General features: G+C 38.0%; 2 long non-coding RNA genes and 2 pseudogenes across 2 annotated transcripts; 2 read left to right on the plus strand and 2 right to left on the minus strand.

Annotated features, from left to right (window-relative positions):
* The first annotated feature begins 568 nt into the window (after positions 1-568).
* On the plus strand, positions 569-2595 carry LOC133735538 (1-(5-phosphoribosyl)-5-[(5-phosphoribosylamino)methylideneamino] imidazole-4-carboxamide isomerase, chloroplastic-like; annotated as a pseudogene).
* Positions 2596-3190: 595 nt separating this feature from the next.
* LOC133738468 (uncharacterized) lies at positions 3191-4777 on the plus strand. Its single transcript, XR_009860135.1, has 3 exons — positions 3191-3237; positions 3389-4093; positions 4338-4777. It is a non-coding gene; the product is annotated as an uncharacterized LOC133738468 (long non-coding RNA).
* A 1993-nt stretch (positions 4778-6770) lies between these two features.
* On the minus strand, positions 6771-14778 carry LOC133735604 (probable glucan endo-1,3-beta-glucosidase BG5; annotated as a pseudogene).
* On the minus strand, positions 7296-10826 carry LOC133727106 (uncharacterized). The gene is made up of 7 exons (XR_009855006.1): positions 10415-10826; positions 10104-10201; positions 9071-9180; positions 8865-8931; positions 8579-8726; positions 7774-7860; positions 7296-7531 (listed from the first exon to the last, which is right to left on the minus strand). It is a non-coding gene; the product is annotated as an uncharacterized LOC133727106 (long non-coding RNA).
* Positions 14779-17029: the final 2251 nt, after the last annotated feature.

The following is a 17029-nucleotide window of genomic DNA, read 5'->3' on the forward strand; positions in this document are numbered from 1 at the left end:
CACATCATTTAAATCGGTCAGACTTGCACACGATGTAAAAAATCAAGCTAACATCGTTTTCGAAAGAAACCGATTTAAATGTGTATCGTTAACATCGGTTCCTAAAATGACCGGTGTTAAATGTTTCGTTTGAAAATTTGCGGGAACCTCATTTTCCTGAAAGCGCTAAGTGTTTAAGTGAATTATAGGAAGCGGGTACTAAAACTTAAAACTTTCACACTTAGAGAAAAAGAGCGCCCTCGACTCTACCAAAACTGAACTAGAAACTCTAACCTCAGTCTCCACTCTCGACCTCCATTTTGAACCCAGACCCGAGCTCCTCCTCCTCCCAAGCTCGAGCTCCTCCTCCTCCTCCTCCTCCTCCCTCGAACTCATCACCTCCTTGGCTTCTTCAGCATCGACTTCGTCCAGTCCTTCATCTCACTCGCCTCACCAAATTCGTCGACGAGGACATCATCCAGGCAGTTCTAAATGGCACCGTTCCGTCTTACTCTCTCGAATTGAAGCTTGGAGTTTGGGAGGAAGGATTCAATTACGACGCCGGTCGGAGACGAAGTCCAGCTTGGGTATGTCGTTCTCTGTACGCCAAATCTGTACGTATAATTGTTTCTGTGGACTATTGTTTTCATTTGTGGGCTATTGTTGAAGTATGATTGTTTTTCTTTAGAGTTTACGAAGCGAGAGTTTGTGGTTGGCTTCAATATTAGCTAATTTGTCAAGTCTAGCTTGGGTATGTTCTCTCTTGCTTCCTTCCAATCTTTGTTCCAATTGAAATTGTGATCTATGAAATTGTATGGTCACCTTGAGTTTGAACTATTGATTTTGTTATGCTTTTGAGATTGAACGGTCTCGGTAAAAAGAAGTTTGATGGGTCTAGGCCATCTGCAATGTTCATTAAGTTTCTGCTTCCATTTTTGGTCTGTAACTTTTTGTATGTAGTAATAACATAGAACCTATTTTTGTTGTTATTTAGTTATCGGGTTAAGGCGAGTACCCATAAGCTGTGCTGTTCGTTTCCGACCCTGTATTGATATACACAAGGTATTGGAGATTCAAAGTTCAAATCTTTTGGGACTTAAAACTCTGTTTGTGTATTTTTACATTTGTGTGATTGTTTTGTGGGTTTTTGTTTGTAGGGGCAAGTAAAACAGATTGTTGGGTCGACGCTTTTGGATTAGAAGGAATATGGGCCGGCTCTGGTTACCAATTTCGAGTCGGATAAGTCAGCGGGGGAGTATGCAAAGATGTATAAGGAAGATGGGCTTACAGGTGGCCATGTGATAATGTTGGGGGCAGATCTTTTGAGTAGAGCTGCGGCCATTGAAGCTCTGCATGCCTATCCTGGTGGGTTAATTTCTAGGTGCCTTCTTGTTATTGTGATTCTTTTGGTCTTTTATACTTTTAAATTGATTCTCGGATTCCATTGATGTAATAGTCTTTGTAGTAAGTATTCCTTTAGTAAGCAGAGATAGTCGTTCTTGTATACGAAAATACACTTTTGTCTTTGGTTGGTAGTAATATGGCTGGATATAATAGTTGAATTAGATTAAAGATTCTAACTTGCATCAGTTAGGATTGCGAGGTTTAGGGAAACTGATATCAAAGAGGTGCCAACTTTTGCAAAAGGATCAGATTTCTCATTATTCATTGCACATGCTGAGATTAGTATAAACCTTGTGAGTGTGCTATTTCACTTTGTTCTCTATGATTGATGATATGTTTAAACTTACAGATTTTCCTCTGCTGAACTTGCTGCAAGGACTGGTATAATCTAGGTGGTTTGCAGGTAGGAGGTGGGATCAATTCAGATAATTCTTTGCAATACATAGAAGAAGGGGCTAGCCACGTCATTGTCACTTCTGTGAGTTCTGTTTTTCTCCTCTTCTAAAATTGAAAAACCATGTATATTTGTTAGAACAATTGATATCAGGAAAACATTTTCTAAAACTTGTCTTGGTTTTCTTGCAGTATGTATTTAATAATGGGCAAATGGACCTTGAAAGGCTTAAAGATCTTGTTTGTGTTGTTGGAAAAGAATGGCTTGTTTTAGACCTTAGTTGTAGAAAGAGGGTATGAAGTTATCCAGAATTATACCTCTTATGTCCTTCATTTGTTCACTTTCTTTACGAGGCTAAGCAGCCTCATTAGACTACGTAGTATTCTTGAGCAGTTTTAATTATTGCCTTTGAAATATCAGTTTATTAAAACTCAGATCATATTATGAATGCTAGAACACAGTGGACAAGTTTTGCAGCAAGCTACTGGAACTATTGTATTTTTTTTTTCTTTAAGCATTTTCAAGTACCATGTTTAGTATATAATAGGCTTTTGTGCTTTAGCCTAATAAGCAACTGTCACACATTCGCCATCTCATTAATTTATTCAAGGCCCTCTTTTATTCGTTGGCCTTAATGTGTATCTGGTCTTTTATGTGCAGGAAGGTAAATATGCAATTATCACAGATAGATGGCAAAAGTTCAGTGACGTGTATCTTGACAAGGAAATATTAGACTTCCTTGCCAAGTATGCAGACGAGTTTCTGGTACATGGTGTCGATGTGGAAGGGAAAAAGTAAGTCATTTTTATTGCCATACAGTTTTCATTAGCTTATCTGATCTCTTACACTCTGAGCACTATGCAGACACAGGGGTCATGATAATTGGGATTCTATTTTGTTGTTTCATTTAAAACTTGCTTTCTAATTCCAAGTGGGGGCTATCAAGGCTTGTGTTTGGTTCGTTTTGTTTTGAACCCTGCCACCAGTTTGGTTAATTTTCTAGGAAATCACATAACTCCAATAAGCTGCCACCTGTGGCATTATAGAGCTAGTCAACATGAATTAGCTGCCACCTGTACCAATTTCTATATCAAAGTCTTTCTTTGTTGATCTTCTTCAAAAGCATACTATATAGTTGGATTATTTGAATTAATTTGTCTCACAAAAGAACCCTTTTTCAATGTCGTAGGTGCTATTTTTTTGTTACTTTATTTCCTTACCATGCATGAAAGCTTCCCGGAGACTGACATGCTCTAATTATCATTTTCTCTGATCCCTTTCTTCTATTTGTTGATCAGTCAGTGCATAGACTTGGACTAATCATAGCATAGCAAGAATCAGATATATAGAAAGGGAGAAAAACTAATATATCTTTGTACGTATATGCTTCTTCTTCTTCTTCTTCTATAGTAAGAACTAAGAACTTCCCCAAGTAAACCCTTTGGAGCAGCTAAGTTTCTGTATGTGATTATTTTTGCTTCTGTAATCCATAAGAAATAGGCCCATGTTCCTAACACTTGAGTTATTGGATCGATTTCAAGTTCAGTAGTCTCCAACTGCTCTAACTTCTTCTTCTTCTTCTTCTTCTTCATCTTCTTGTTTTTCATGCAGCCAAGAGAATGGTTATGGTAAGTGAAACTGCATGAAGTTTTACTACACGGACCAACTTGTGGAACTAGATGAGTCTTTGAGAAGACTGCTTGACGTATTAAAGGTGCAACAAGGAGTGAGGGATGGAATGGAGACTTTGGAAGAATGGTGACCAACTTATTGAATCGGCAAGGGATGAGAAGGAGACCTTGACTTTGGCAAGGAAAATAAATATGTTGGTCAGGCTAATTGAACGTTACTTCGTCCTCACAAAGGTCACATTCAGGGAAGTTTCTTGGCAAACTATTATATTGGCATTCACCTAGAAATCCAACCCAAAACGTTTTGGTTACGGGCTATAAGCTTTTATTGATGTGCTTTTGTTTACTTAAAAGTTTTCATTATACTATTATAAGACTCCATATTCTTGCAGTTTCAATTGAGCATCTTTCTTTCCTTTCCTCTTAACATCAAAGTCATATATGATTATGGATATGCTGTGCCAATGTTTAGGAAGGTGGAGAAATGAGAGCAGGAACAAAGTCTCAAGCATGAGCAGAACCGCAGGCCGAAATCCATTTTGAGAGGCACAGCCTCAGGGCCATATTTCCGAGACATCCAACTCAAGAGTTTTCAGTTACAGAGAGCTGAAGACTGCTACTAAGAATTTTCAAGGCCTTCAAGAAATGGAACCCAGAAGACTTTCAAGGCCTTAAAGAGTGGCAGGTACTATTTTCCCTACCTAGGATATGGTTGAACCTCTTTTTAGCTTATGAGCATTGTAGTGTTTTGTTTGATGGATGACATCCCTTGTTTGATATCAAGAAAAGTTAAAGTTAGTACACAGAGAAGTTGTAGGTTCTATTATAAATCAATCCAACACTCCTTATAGCTAATTACCTTCTATTTTTACTTGGTGGATGAAATCCTTTGTTTGATATTTGGATCAATTATGTATTTTGCTATACAGGATGAATCACTGGTATAATCAAACAATCAATACCTTGGACAAAAGAAGAGGTCAGTACGTACTCTTATCTTAGTCTGATATGTAAGTGATCAAATCCAAAAGATAGTACACCTTGCAACTAATTATCTTCATTAGCTTGTTTACCCAATCATTGTGCCTTGTGTGTTGCATGTTTATATATTTCTAGTGGGCGGTAAAGACGCAGAAATCATATAGCCAAAATCAAATTGACGAGGTGCGCATTGAAGTGGCTGATTATATACAGAGTTTGATGTAGGACTGTGACTGCCAAGATGTTTTTTGAGTAAGGCTAGCTAGTTTTGGCTTTGAAGCAAATCTTGGTGTGGAACTTTTGTACATTGTTGCTCATATGTTTCCAAGCTAGCTTTTGTAAGTTTAGGGGTTTATTTTCTTAATTATGTTGAATCATGAATTTGGAAAGAAAATTAATGGAAAGCCCCTAATTTTGGATGATGAGAAATGCAATTTTTTTCCCAGCAATAGCTAAATGCAAACTTTTCACATCATGCTTGTCAAAATGAAGTGAAGTATATTAAAACATAATAAAACAGTAATGCCAAGGAAAACGAAGTCAGTTGAGAGATTAGAAATCAGTATCAAAAATGAAATCGATGTCCTATGATTATCAATATATCGAATTATAACTCAAAACCGATGTAATCAAAACTACTGCACATCGATTTCTAATCACCAAACCGTAATCTATTATGAACATACAAGTCACCTACCATGGAGCAAACCGATGTGTGGTCAAAAGGTGAACATCGGTTTTACGAACAAACAATACTCATGGGAACTGATGTCTACAAGTGTACTGGACATCGCTTCTGGAATAAAAATCGATGCAAATGTTCAAGTAGATATTGTTCGACATATACTTTTTTAAGCATAAAATGTGAAAATATGAAGAATTAGACATACCTAACATACAAAAATATGATGATTATAACGATTATACATCGATTTGTTTCTTAGAATCGATGTTGGTTGTTGTCTGGGACATCGGTTGAAAACGCGCTTATACTGATGTCTATACTTTTCTCTACACCCACTAAGACATCGGTCGAAAATTAGTTTAACATCGGTCCAGAACCGATGTCTATGAACAAAATTCTAGTAGTGTACAAGAAATTTTAATTGTTCCATTACAAAATTGGTTTGTTGATCTTCTCCCAGATGTGTGTTTATATCTGTGTGTATGTGTTCTCTAGCTATTTACAATTTACAAAGCCTAAGAACAATTAACCCCAATCTCAAAACCTGAATCATGCAATAAAGAGAAACCTACAACCATAATTTTGATGGATATGTTTTCTAATTGTTCTCTAACCTGTAACTGAGAATTAAAATTGTGGTGATCAATCATCTTCTTTCTCCCTCTCTACTTATTGTGGTTTTCTTGGCTTCATGTTCAATGCGAGATTCCTCCATGAATGTTTCTGGGTTATTCTTTATTTTCTTTTTATGTACTGAACAGTTGGTCTATCAATCTTCCACTTAACAAGAATCTGAGATCGTGTTATGCTGTTCTTGCTTCTTTTTTTTCTTTGTTCTTTTTGACTGTATTCTCAGTTGTTAATCATTTTTTGTTAAACCTTTTATTTTATTTTTGTTTTTACAAAAGTTTTACATAATTTTTTTTTTGTTAAGAATAAATTTTATGCCAAGTCATTTGCCATAATTAATCATGACCATTAAATGTCTTTATATCTGAGGGCTCAAATGAAGTGTCAAATAATGTGTCCATTGATCCTGACTCAAACATGCATGATTAGTGTTAGTGTTAATTGATCATCCTATACTGAATAAAAGTGAAGGAGAAAAGCAAGCATGTACATCTATACAACCTCAACTAGCTAGATCAGTTTGGTGAAGTACTACTTACTGGTATAAGTGGGATGAGCAAGGAATTAGATTAGCAAAATATTGAGAGAAAATTGTTCGTATCTCTCCCATGTTGATGTTGGAGGTATTTAAGCAAATACCGAATGAAAAAACTAGGAAACAAATCCGAGATGAAATTTTCGAATATAGTAAATAAAGAATCAATCAATTTGGGATTAGATTTTCGAGTATAGTAAATAAAGAATCATTTAATTTGGGATTAGATATTCCTAATCAGATTTTTTTGTATCAGACTTTATGTGTATCCTAATCACGCGTAGCTATTTGGGATGATGATGAAGTTTGTTTTTGGAATGAGGCAATGAGAGCCCATATTAAGTTTAGATTTGATGAGCATGAAATATTGGAGATCAAGGAGTAATAACCTTTTATTACAGAATAAATAGAGGATCATGTTCTTTCAAAAAAAAAAAAAAATAGAGGATCATGTGAGATTAAATTTCCTTTAACTTATTACTAAATGAAGTCGATAATGATTATTAGATTATGCAAGATACAAAATTTTGTTCAAGTAAAAGGCAGTTCCATGTTGGGATAGAAGAGACCAAAATGTTGCTCCTCGCCCTTAGGTTTCTGGTTCTCATTGAACATGGCAAAAATAAACGCTTCAATAGGTTCACCGGGTCTTTTTGGTGTCCTTTCCATGGAAAGGCAATGGTACATGAAGTTCTGGTTATATGTCCACTACAAAAAAAAATTGCAATGGCCACGGCGCAATGCCGTCGCAAAAACCTATTTTGCCGTCGCAAAAGAGCATTGGCGACGGCTCTGCGACGGCAATTCTTCCGACGCCGTTGGTGGCGTCGCCAATGGTATTTGCCACGGCAATTCGCCGTCGCAAGACTATTAGCGACGGCAAAACGTTTGCCGTCGCAAGAATTTTGCGACTGCAAAATGCCGTCGCAAATACCAATGGCGACGCCACCAACCGCTACTGAAGTTTTTTGCCGTCGCCAAAAGTTATTTGCTACGGCAAAAATATTATTTATGAATATAAAAAAAATCGGCATGCATATGCATGCCGATTTTTTTTTTTTTTTTTATGAATGAAAACTATACAAAAAGGAATGAAGCTTATATAAAAGGAAATGTTACACTTTAATTTTCCTCATAAATGTTACAAAATGAATGAAGCTTCTACCAAAATTTACAAGATTGATAATTAAGCTTTACAAGTTAGTTATTTTCCTCTACTTCAAGATGAACTTTGCAGGGATCTTCCTCGATCTACTTCATGTACCAATTACTCAAGTGTTGTTGCAAGCCTCCTATAACAGAAAGTTAGAAATCTTCAAGCATTCATTAAAGAAAAAAAAAGCTGGAAAATTAATGGGAGATGTACACATGACATAGATATTGTTCATACCAGTACATACAATTAATATTTCACTTGAACTCTTAATTACTTTTTGACATTTTGAGTCAGCAAGTGTGCTAAATCCAGGTCTTTCTTTGATTAAAGCTAGAGTAGTTGATTTGAAGAATGCTAAATCCATAGTTCCATACTTACCTCGAAATATGTCTGAATTTCCATTCTTTATATATCATGAAGATCCCTTCCAATTAGTTCCTGAATAGGGGGCTGCTGCGAGTAATCCTGAAGGAACACGAAAAATTATTCAATTCATATGCATAAGTCAAAGTTACATGCACTGTAAATAGAATTCCAAGTTACATGCTTAGGTCTCAAATGACAAACAGGACATGCTCATAACAGTATATGTGTCTCTAGGTTGATGAAAGAATAGCTAATAGTATAGTTATCACATACAACTCCCAATCATATAAATGCATCAATAGAACATAAGTATTTCATGACAGATCTGAATGAACAAACATGTATATTCAAAAAGTAAAAGTGTCAACATCAATTGATCTGTAGAAACGATCCCAATTTTCAGTCTAGATAGTACAGGGATGATATAAGATAGCCCCGAGTTTTATTTCAAACTACATGTCTTTCAAATCCCAAATATGCATGCCAGATTTTTTGTGTGTGGATAAAAGCAGTATAAGAAAGGGAATTAAGTTTACACATTAAGCAAAGTTACATTTTTATTCGTCTCATTAGTGTTACAAAAAGAAATGAAGCTTATACAAAAATTTACAAGATAAGCTTTACAGGGGGTAGTTATCTTCCTCTACTTTAAAATAAACTTTGCAGGGTAAAATATTCCTATATTTCACACTTCACGTACCAATTACTCTAGTGTTGTTGCAAGCCTCCTACAACAGAAATCTTCATGTATTCATTGAAAAAACAGAAGGCTAGAAAATCAGTTAACTTTTGGTCAAATATCATAGGAGTCATTTACCTCTGCCTGAACCATATTCAATAGGAGTAGCTACAACAACAACAACATTATTCTCATTCATCAGACTTGGATATATGAGAAGAAAACCCAACAAGTGATTGCCTCAATGGATTATGTTCCACAAGTTCCATCACGTCTCAATGAACACCTGCAATACAATTTTACAATTAGAACTCAACATCACTATAGCCAACAAATGTGTAAGTAACTTGTGATCAGTCTAAAGTTCAAACTGCTTCTACATTTACTAAACATATACTTATTGTGCATGGTCTGTGATAATTACCTACACAAAGTGCTTGAGACTCTTATCTTGCATATGATGACTTGACATATCATGCTAATCATCAGTACTATAAACAACATTCATTAAGTGATTAGACAATACATAATAAGGCATGATAATTAACAAAATGACAAAGTATCATTTCTACAATTATATGTCTCTATTATTCCTATAGATTTCCTAGGAAGATTGGAAGAATGAATTACCAATTCAATGATGACCGTAGCAATTGTTAATGCATAATACAGAACTCAAATTGCTGCTGATCAAGTGCTTTTTCCTTTATGTCATCCAGCTCTAATTAGCTCACAAGCACCTGGAGGATAATACTTTTCATAAAGGAAATTTGGTTCCCAAATATATAGAAACGAATTAACTAGTCTATTTAAGAGAAATCAAACAAGGAGACAACACATTAGCAAACAATTTCTTATACAGATGGTACATAGCTATCCACATGAACATATATAAGGCAAAATGTACATAATTTCGTTTTCCTTTGAAAGAGTCGCTAAAACAAGGGAGAGCTCTTGAACATGCATGCTATATCTGGGATATATCTTCTGTTCAACCTACAGTAGGGATTCTTAATCCTCAAATTCTCAAGTTTCATAAATAAGAATGGTAGACCACCTAGTTCAAAATAAATTTCTGACAGAAGGAAGCTAGCATGATCAAAATTGTACAGATAGGTAAGTTAACCTGTAGGTACTTATAAGATATGGTAAGAACTTCAACTTGAGATGAACCAATAAGAAGATCGACAACACCATTAATCTTCGTCTTTGTAATATGGGACCTTTATTCCAAGATTACATGACAGATCTTTCGAGCCTAGGAAAGCTCTGTATTGAACAGTTTTCAGTAATGACATTAGAGCACAAAGTAATAGATTGTAGATTAGGGGCAAAGATTTTCACCCAACTTCCATTGATGCAATCCTTGAAACACCACCAGACTTGAGAACCATGGTAATATATAAGGGAGATTTGTGTATCCCTCAATGCACTAAAGTTTCAGTATCATTTTACATACACAATAAAAGATCCAAATCAATATTTTTGAAATCAAACTTCACAGAATTACAACATAGTTTTTGAGTTGTGCTTCAAGTATAGTGAGATAGGCGTCCCAATAAATCGAACAGAAACATTCCAATATAATCTCAAAGTTCTAAACTTGCAACACTAATTAGACAATAGGTCAATGAAAAAGATTGAATCTTGCTTATTAACTCACCCATGAGAATGTCAATGACCCTTTTCACCTCAGCTTCTGAGATCTGCTGTTAAGAGCGTTTCTCACATCTTTCTCATAAACGCCACCCAAGCCCTTGGCTTCAATTAGACATGCCAAGTCAAAATCAATGAATCATACCTCTATTTAAGAATAAGAAACAGGATTCATAAAGCCTTTAAATCAAATTTGGAATATAAAGAGCTAAACTCAAACCATTATCATACAACCCTGAATCAAAAAGAACCTAAACAGAAAGAAAAAAAGAAACTAAATCTGGAACATGGATTAGAAACCCTAGATTAGATAGAGACCATAGATCAACGAGGTAGATTCGCGGGTAGCTGAGAGGCTGGTCAAATGCCCATTGAATTGAGTATGAGATCTCTCTTCACGAGGTTCCGGTCGAAATGATGGATGTGGAATTTCATATACAGGAAACCGGTAAATGAAGGTGTGGCAGAGGTCGTCCCGGCGATGGTGCGTGGCAATGGAGTGAACAGTAAAGACACTGACGGTGGATTCCAAGGTCATGGTGATATGGATGATGGAAGGGTTATGGCAATGGAAGGAGAGAGAAGACGGAAAAAGATAGAGGAAGTGAGAGGGAGTGAAGTTTTTTACATTTTTGTTGGTCAGAGTTTCGTAGAAGAAAGATAAAACTTTGCGACTGTCTCCCGTCTCATGCCCTTATGCGACGGCAATTGGTTGCAGTAGCAGGTTTTGCCCCCCTTATTGCGACGACACATCAACTATGTAGCATAATTCTTATATTCTTGCGACGGCGAAGTTTTGCCGAAGTTAAATCATAAGCAATGGCGACGGCAAATTCTCGCCGATGCAAACTGGTGAAGCCATTGCAATTCTTTTTTGTAGTGGTCATTGCAAGCTCTGGAGTGGTGAAGTTTCTGTTCCCGTCCGAAGGCCAACCACTCTCGGACACCACAACTCTGACATGCCCGTTTCCTGCTTTCGCCATTGCTGCCAAAAAGGCATCCACAATGGCATCAAACAGGCAGAATTAGTACATTAAGTTTCTGTCTCGAACCACTGGTTTATCTGAAGTGAACTGAGCATAGTCTAAGGGAACATGGGCAGGGTCTGACTTGTAGGCAAAGTAAGGATACACATTGATCATAAGGGGTGAAAGGGTTGATGCTAAAAACTTGAGAATGTCGGGCATGACACTGCTAGCCTAGCTCTTGTGTGAATTCCCCACTAGAGGGCGGGTATGAAGATCCTAGGGCAGTTGATGGCACAACTGTGGTCACCTTTGTCACATACCCTTTGTCTTTAAGGATGTTTTGTAACGACTCCATTACAGGCAAGACATAGTTGCCTAATGAACCGGGAATGACCTCGTTACCAACGGCTATGTAGTCGAAGATAATGTCATGTAGATAAGGAGCTATATTGTTGTTGAACCATGTGTTCATAGCATCCTGGCTTCTTGCTAAATCTGCCAAGTCTTCGTTCGGAATGCCAATAGTGACACCTAGCCCCCCCCCCCCAACCTTGCACCTAGCCCACGCTGCCCCGTAGCCCTACTGCCCCTGCAGCCCGCGCATCAGCCCGCCAACCTATAGCAACCTGCGCACCATCCGCCAGCCTGCAGCCCTGCCCAGCTCGCCTACCAGCCTGCCAGCGCGCCCTGCGCGCTGCTGCCCCTGCGCTCCTATCGCACACCCAGCCCGCCCGTGCGCCTGCCAGCCCTCCAAGCAACGCGCCCGTGTGCCTGCAGCCCCTGCTGCCCCGCAACTCACTCACTACAAGAAATTTGGGTATATGCAACGTGTTTATATGCAAGGAGTCAAAATTCCTTGCAATTGGTTGACTTATACAAAGAATTTTGTGAATCCTTGCATCTGGCTCTTTGAGTTTGCAAGGAATGCAACAATTCCTTATACTTGGTCTTCTCAAATCTAAAAAATGGTAAATTCCTTGTATATAGATTTAGAATCCTTGCAATTATTGCTGGGCGGGATTTTTTAGCGCTCTCCAAAATCACAATTGCAACGATTGACTCGCTTCCTTGTTTTTATTTGTGGACTCCTCTCGGAGCCTTTATCACTCGACTAACTCGCTTCCTTGTTTTTATTTGTGCTTATGTCCAAGAGACATCGTTGGGGGACGCCTCAATGTTAGAACCAATTCCTGAGAATATAGAGATCTCCACGAACTACACTAGTGTACATGAGGACGTGGAATTATTGAGACCAATGACATCGAACCTTACTCCGTTGAAGAATGCCAACGTAGAGAAAATTGGCATAAATGGAAAGATGTGATCCAGGTTGAATTGGATTCACTAACGAAGAGGAATGGTTTCGGGCCTGAGATGCCAATACTTCCTAACATAAAACCTGTTGACATTAATAGGTCTTTGTTAGATAGCATGATGAGAAAAAGATATGATAATCTCGCCTTATGGCGCAAGGCTTCTCACAAAACGCCCTGGAATCGACTACGAGAAGACATATTCTCTCGTAATGGATGTCATTGCACTTCACTACCTTGTCAGTTTGGTAGTTTCCAAATAACTGAACATGCAGCTTACGAATGTGGTTACTATGTATCTCTATGGGGATCTAGATACGGAATATAATGAAGGTTCTTGTGGACTTCATTTACCCAAATCAAGTGGCTCTTGACCACGGAGCGCGTTTGCAATGAGAGTGAAACACTCACTAAAGTGACTACTTGATTGGGAAAGGATATGATGAACTATGCCCCTGCGTTTTCATGATAAGTTCTGGATTTGCAATTGTCACGGTTTATGTTGATAAACATAATTGGAACCCTTGAGAGTTAAGGGAAACCGCTGAACACCTGAAATCAGAGTTTGAGATGAAGGACCTTGGGAGAACAAGGTTTTGTCTAGATTTAGAACTTGTATACCGTGTCAATAAATGCTTTGCATTTTGATAAAGTCAAAGATGCACTCCCATGGTCGTCCGTAGTCTTGACCTTAAGAGAGATACGTTTCGTCCCAGGGATGATGACGAAGATGTGTTAATTGGCAGAAGTGTCTTACCTAAGTGCAATAGGTGCATTATTGTACTTAACACAATACAAGACCGGACACCTCATTTGTTATGAACTTGTTGGCTAGATGTAGCCCTGCGCCAACGCAACGCCATTGGACTGGTATAAAGACAATCTTTCGTTACTTAAAATGTACGATAGATATAGGCTTGTTATATTCCTGCAGAGAGAAAAGAATGACGGAAGAATGAGAACGGATCTCATTAGCCCAAGTGACACCGTCCAAGACGCCGTGATCGGCAAAGCTGCCGACCACCCATCCTCCTCCCTTACATCAAAACGATGATGATGTTTTGATGGATTTTGCTGATGTAGGGTATCTCTCTGACCCTCACAAAGGTCGCTCCCAAACGGGTTATGTCTTTACCATGGAAAGCACTGCGATATCTTGGAGGTCTACAAAGCAGATCCTTGTTGCTACTTCCTCAAATCATGCATACATTATTGCTCTACATGAAGCTGTGCGAGAATGCATATGGCTAAGGTCTGTAATTAGACATATTCGAGGAACTTGTGGTTTGAAGTCTACCATAGATGAACCTACATGCATTTATGAAGATAATGCAGCTTGTATTGAGCAAATGAAATTAGGTTTCATCAAGGGCTACAACACCAAGCATATATCGCCTAAGTTCTTTTACAATCAGCAACAACAAGCACTTCTAAATATTGAAGTGAATCAAATCCGATCTGAGGATAATGTAGCGGACTTATTTACTAAGTCGTTACCTAAATCCACCTTTGAGAAACATGTGAAGAGCATCGGATTGAGAAAGTTATCCGAACTCCCATGATTGTAGCAATCAGGGGGAGATATTGATATCAGGGGGAGGTATGATGTCTGCATGTTCGATCTCGAAGAGTGAATGACGTGTTGTGCTCTTTTTGTCCTTCGACCAGGGTTATTTTTGTCACTCAGGGTTTTTGTTACCTGGAAAGGTTTTTAGTGAGGCAACAATCAAAGTGTCATCACCAAGTTTGAGCGGCACAAGAGGGAGTGTTGAAGGAAGTCGACATCATGTGTGCCTCTTCAAACTAGAGTTTTAGTCGTAGAGTTGTAATAGGAGAATGTTCTAGATTTCCTAGTTATGTTCGGATTCTATTACCTTTCTTGTACTCTGTAAATTCCATATATAAAGGGCTCATATTATCAATAATATGATACAATTCTCTCTGCAATTCCTTTTTACTTTAACAAAACGCCTATTTTTGAAGCTCCCACAAGGCCTATATGGTTGTTAAGGGTTGCTAGAACACCCAGAATGAATGCAATCCACTGTAGCACTGTCATAACTACTCCTTGTCAATTTGAACCTTTGGTGATCTGACTTGAGCTGCATTCTGCATTATATAAATAAGTGTATCTATACTAAAAAGGTTATTCAATTAATAATGTGCCTTTTTCGAGACTTAATTACCTTTTTTTTTCTTTTTTTCTTTTTGGATTTTACTATATCCTTCTTTTGATGCTTGTGATCTAGCTAGTTCTTCAACTTTGCCTCAGATTTTCTTTTATATCACTAAAAATAAGACAAAATAATACCATCAATTAGAGTTCAATCAATTCCTTCTCTGACATACAGATAATGGCGACCGATAAATCAATGAAATTGGAGTTGGTTATCTTTTCCATCGTCTTCACAACCCTCTTAGAGCAAGTGCACCCGTAGTCAAGAAAAGGCAAAGTCGAGAAGTCAAGAATTCGACCAGTCAAGTTACTATTTACTGCCAGTGGACATAGGTTTGCACCCGTTTTTTTTCTTGCCCGGTCAATACTGTTCACTTTTTCACTGTTCATATCTACTGTTCACTACTTTTCACTGTTCACCGATGGATTTTACTGCTTTTACATTCACTGGCTTCTTTGCTCTTTTTTACTGTTCATTAAAATACTTTTGCAGAAACCACATCCTTCACCACCAAACACACTCCCCCAAAACCCTCTCCCATACTCCCACGCACTCACTCTGTACGGTCCAATCCACACTATTCCATATCTTCAATCCAATCCCATCTCTCCTTCTATCTTCCTCCACTTCATTTCACTTCCTCTGTAAACATATTCTCTCTTTAATGGAGGTTTCGACAACGTCAAGGCGGAGAAAGCCAGCGCCATGGGGAGGTACAACCGTCTCCGCACCATCGCCAGGCTTTTCCGCCTCGCCGAGCTCTGCGTCGCCGCCGTCTTGCTCTCATGGACCTTCACATCGCCAGGACAGATTTTTCTGCTTTTCTTCACTTTCACCCCTGAAACTCTCTCTTCTCTCTCCTCAGCCGAGCTGGCAGCCCTCACCCCCAGTCAAGAATTTAGTCATTTGCTTGCCCGTTTCTTTGGCCTTGGTCATGAAAAGGCAAGGCTTGCCTGGTCAAAGATGGACCGGTGGAAGCAACAAAATGACTTTGGCCGGTCACCACATCATCATTCCCTCACTTTGCCCGGGCAAAGTCATACCGGTGGACTTGCTCTTAGCTCTTACTCAAAGCACTGGTGAGAGTAATATTGCTGGGGCTACTGGCACTAGCAGCAGGGAGATACATGCTGGTAAATTATCGGGAATTGATCCTCCTTATTATAAAGGCACAAAAATTCATGTTTGTGATCCAAAATGTAATCCACAAGGAGGTTGCTTCTGGTGCTGCTATCTCCCGGACAAGGTAGGCTGCTTTAATACTGAAAAGGAGTGTAATTACGGTTGTCGTCCTGATAATTAGCCAGCCACGTACAAACAACATCGATGAAGAAACTTGTATTATTTCAGTTTTCAAATGTATTGCAAAACTAGAAGTATTCATATCAATAAATGAAAAAATGTTTTGCCAACATTTTTTTTTGAAAGAAATGTGGATTTTATTAACTCATGCCAAAATGGTCATTACATATCCTTCTGCTGCTCTAGTTGATCAAGAAGTTGTAATAAGAGAACTATTGTGATACATAGAAACAGACCACCTGTATTCGAATTAATTAACCGCTCACTTATTTAAAAGCGAACCTATAAACTATGGAGAATAGCAAGACATAGTAAATAAGTCCCTACCACACCTATCTATATTTTTTCCTCGCCCTTCAAGCTAGGACTAGGAGGTTTTTGTTGGTCATAACCGCATTAACCATCATTACCTTTACTTTGGACAATTGCTGCACAATTGTGCTTAGCGTTGCTCGAATAAAATCTAATAATTTTGGCAACACGTGGAAAATATCAATTCCATTCGCTTGGGGTCAAACAAACACCAAGTGTCCGTAAAATCAAGGAATATCAAGTATGGGCAAATTCAAACAAACATCAAGTTATGGGTAGCAATCACCAAGTGTTCATAAGATGATTAGGATCAAGCGTGTGTGTGTATACATAATTTGTCAACATATATATGGAAAAGTTCAAGCAAACACCTGGTGACAGAATCTCATGCGGATTTGAATTTGCTCACCATAAGATTTTAGGTGGTGATACCACCATGCTGCCACATGTAGTGATCCATAATAATAGTTAACCATAATTAATAGGAAAGAGAAAAAGAATTTAATGAATATTCAAACTCCTATATTCTAATATTTTATTATATTAACCAGCCTTAAATCATCATCAGCCTCAACACATTCAGCCACCATCATCTTCTTCAACCTCCATCTTCTACCTCATCGCAGGCATCAATTCCTCATCATCTCCTAAATTATCGTATATGGGTCGCCAATCAATCTACTTTATCCTTATTACTCTTCATCTCCTCTCATCCTTTTACATCATCCACGTATTCGCAGCTAAAAAGGAAAAATAAAGGAAAAAAACCCTCGCTAAATTACCATCTTAAATCAGCCATGAATTTTCACAAGCTCCTCTATTAATCTAGCCTACAAAACTTTTAGTAGATTTTTATTGTGA

The sequence above is a fragment of the Rosa rugosa genome, chromosome 1, assembly GCF_958449725.1.
Source record: "Rosa rugosa chromosome 1, drRosRugo1.1, whole genome shotgun sequence".
NCBI lineage: Eukaryota > Viridiplantae > Streptophyta > Magnoliopsida > Rosales > Rosaceae > Rosa > Rosa rugosa.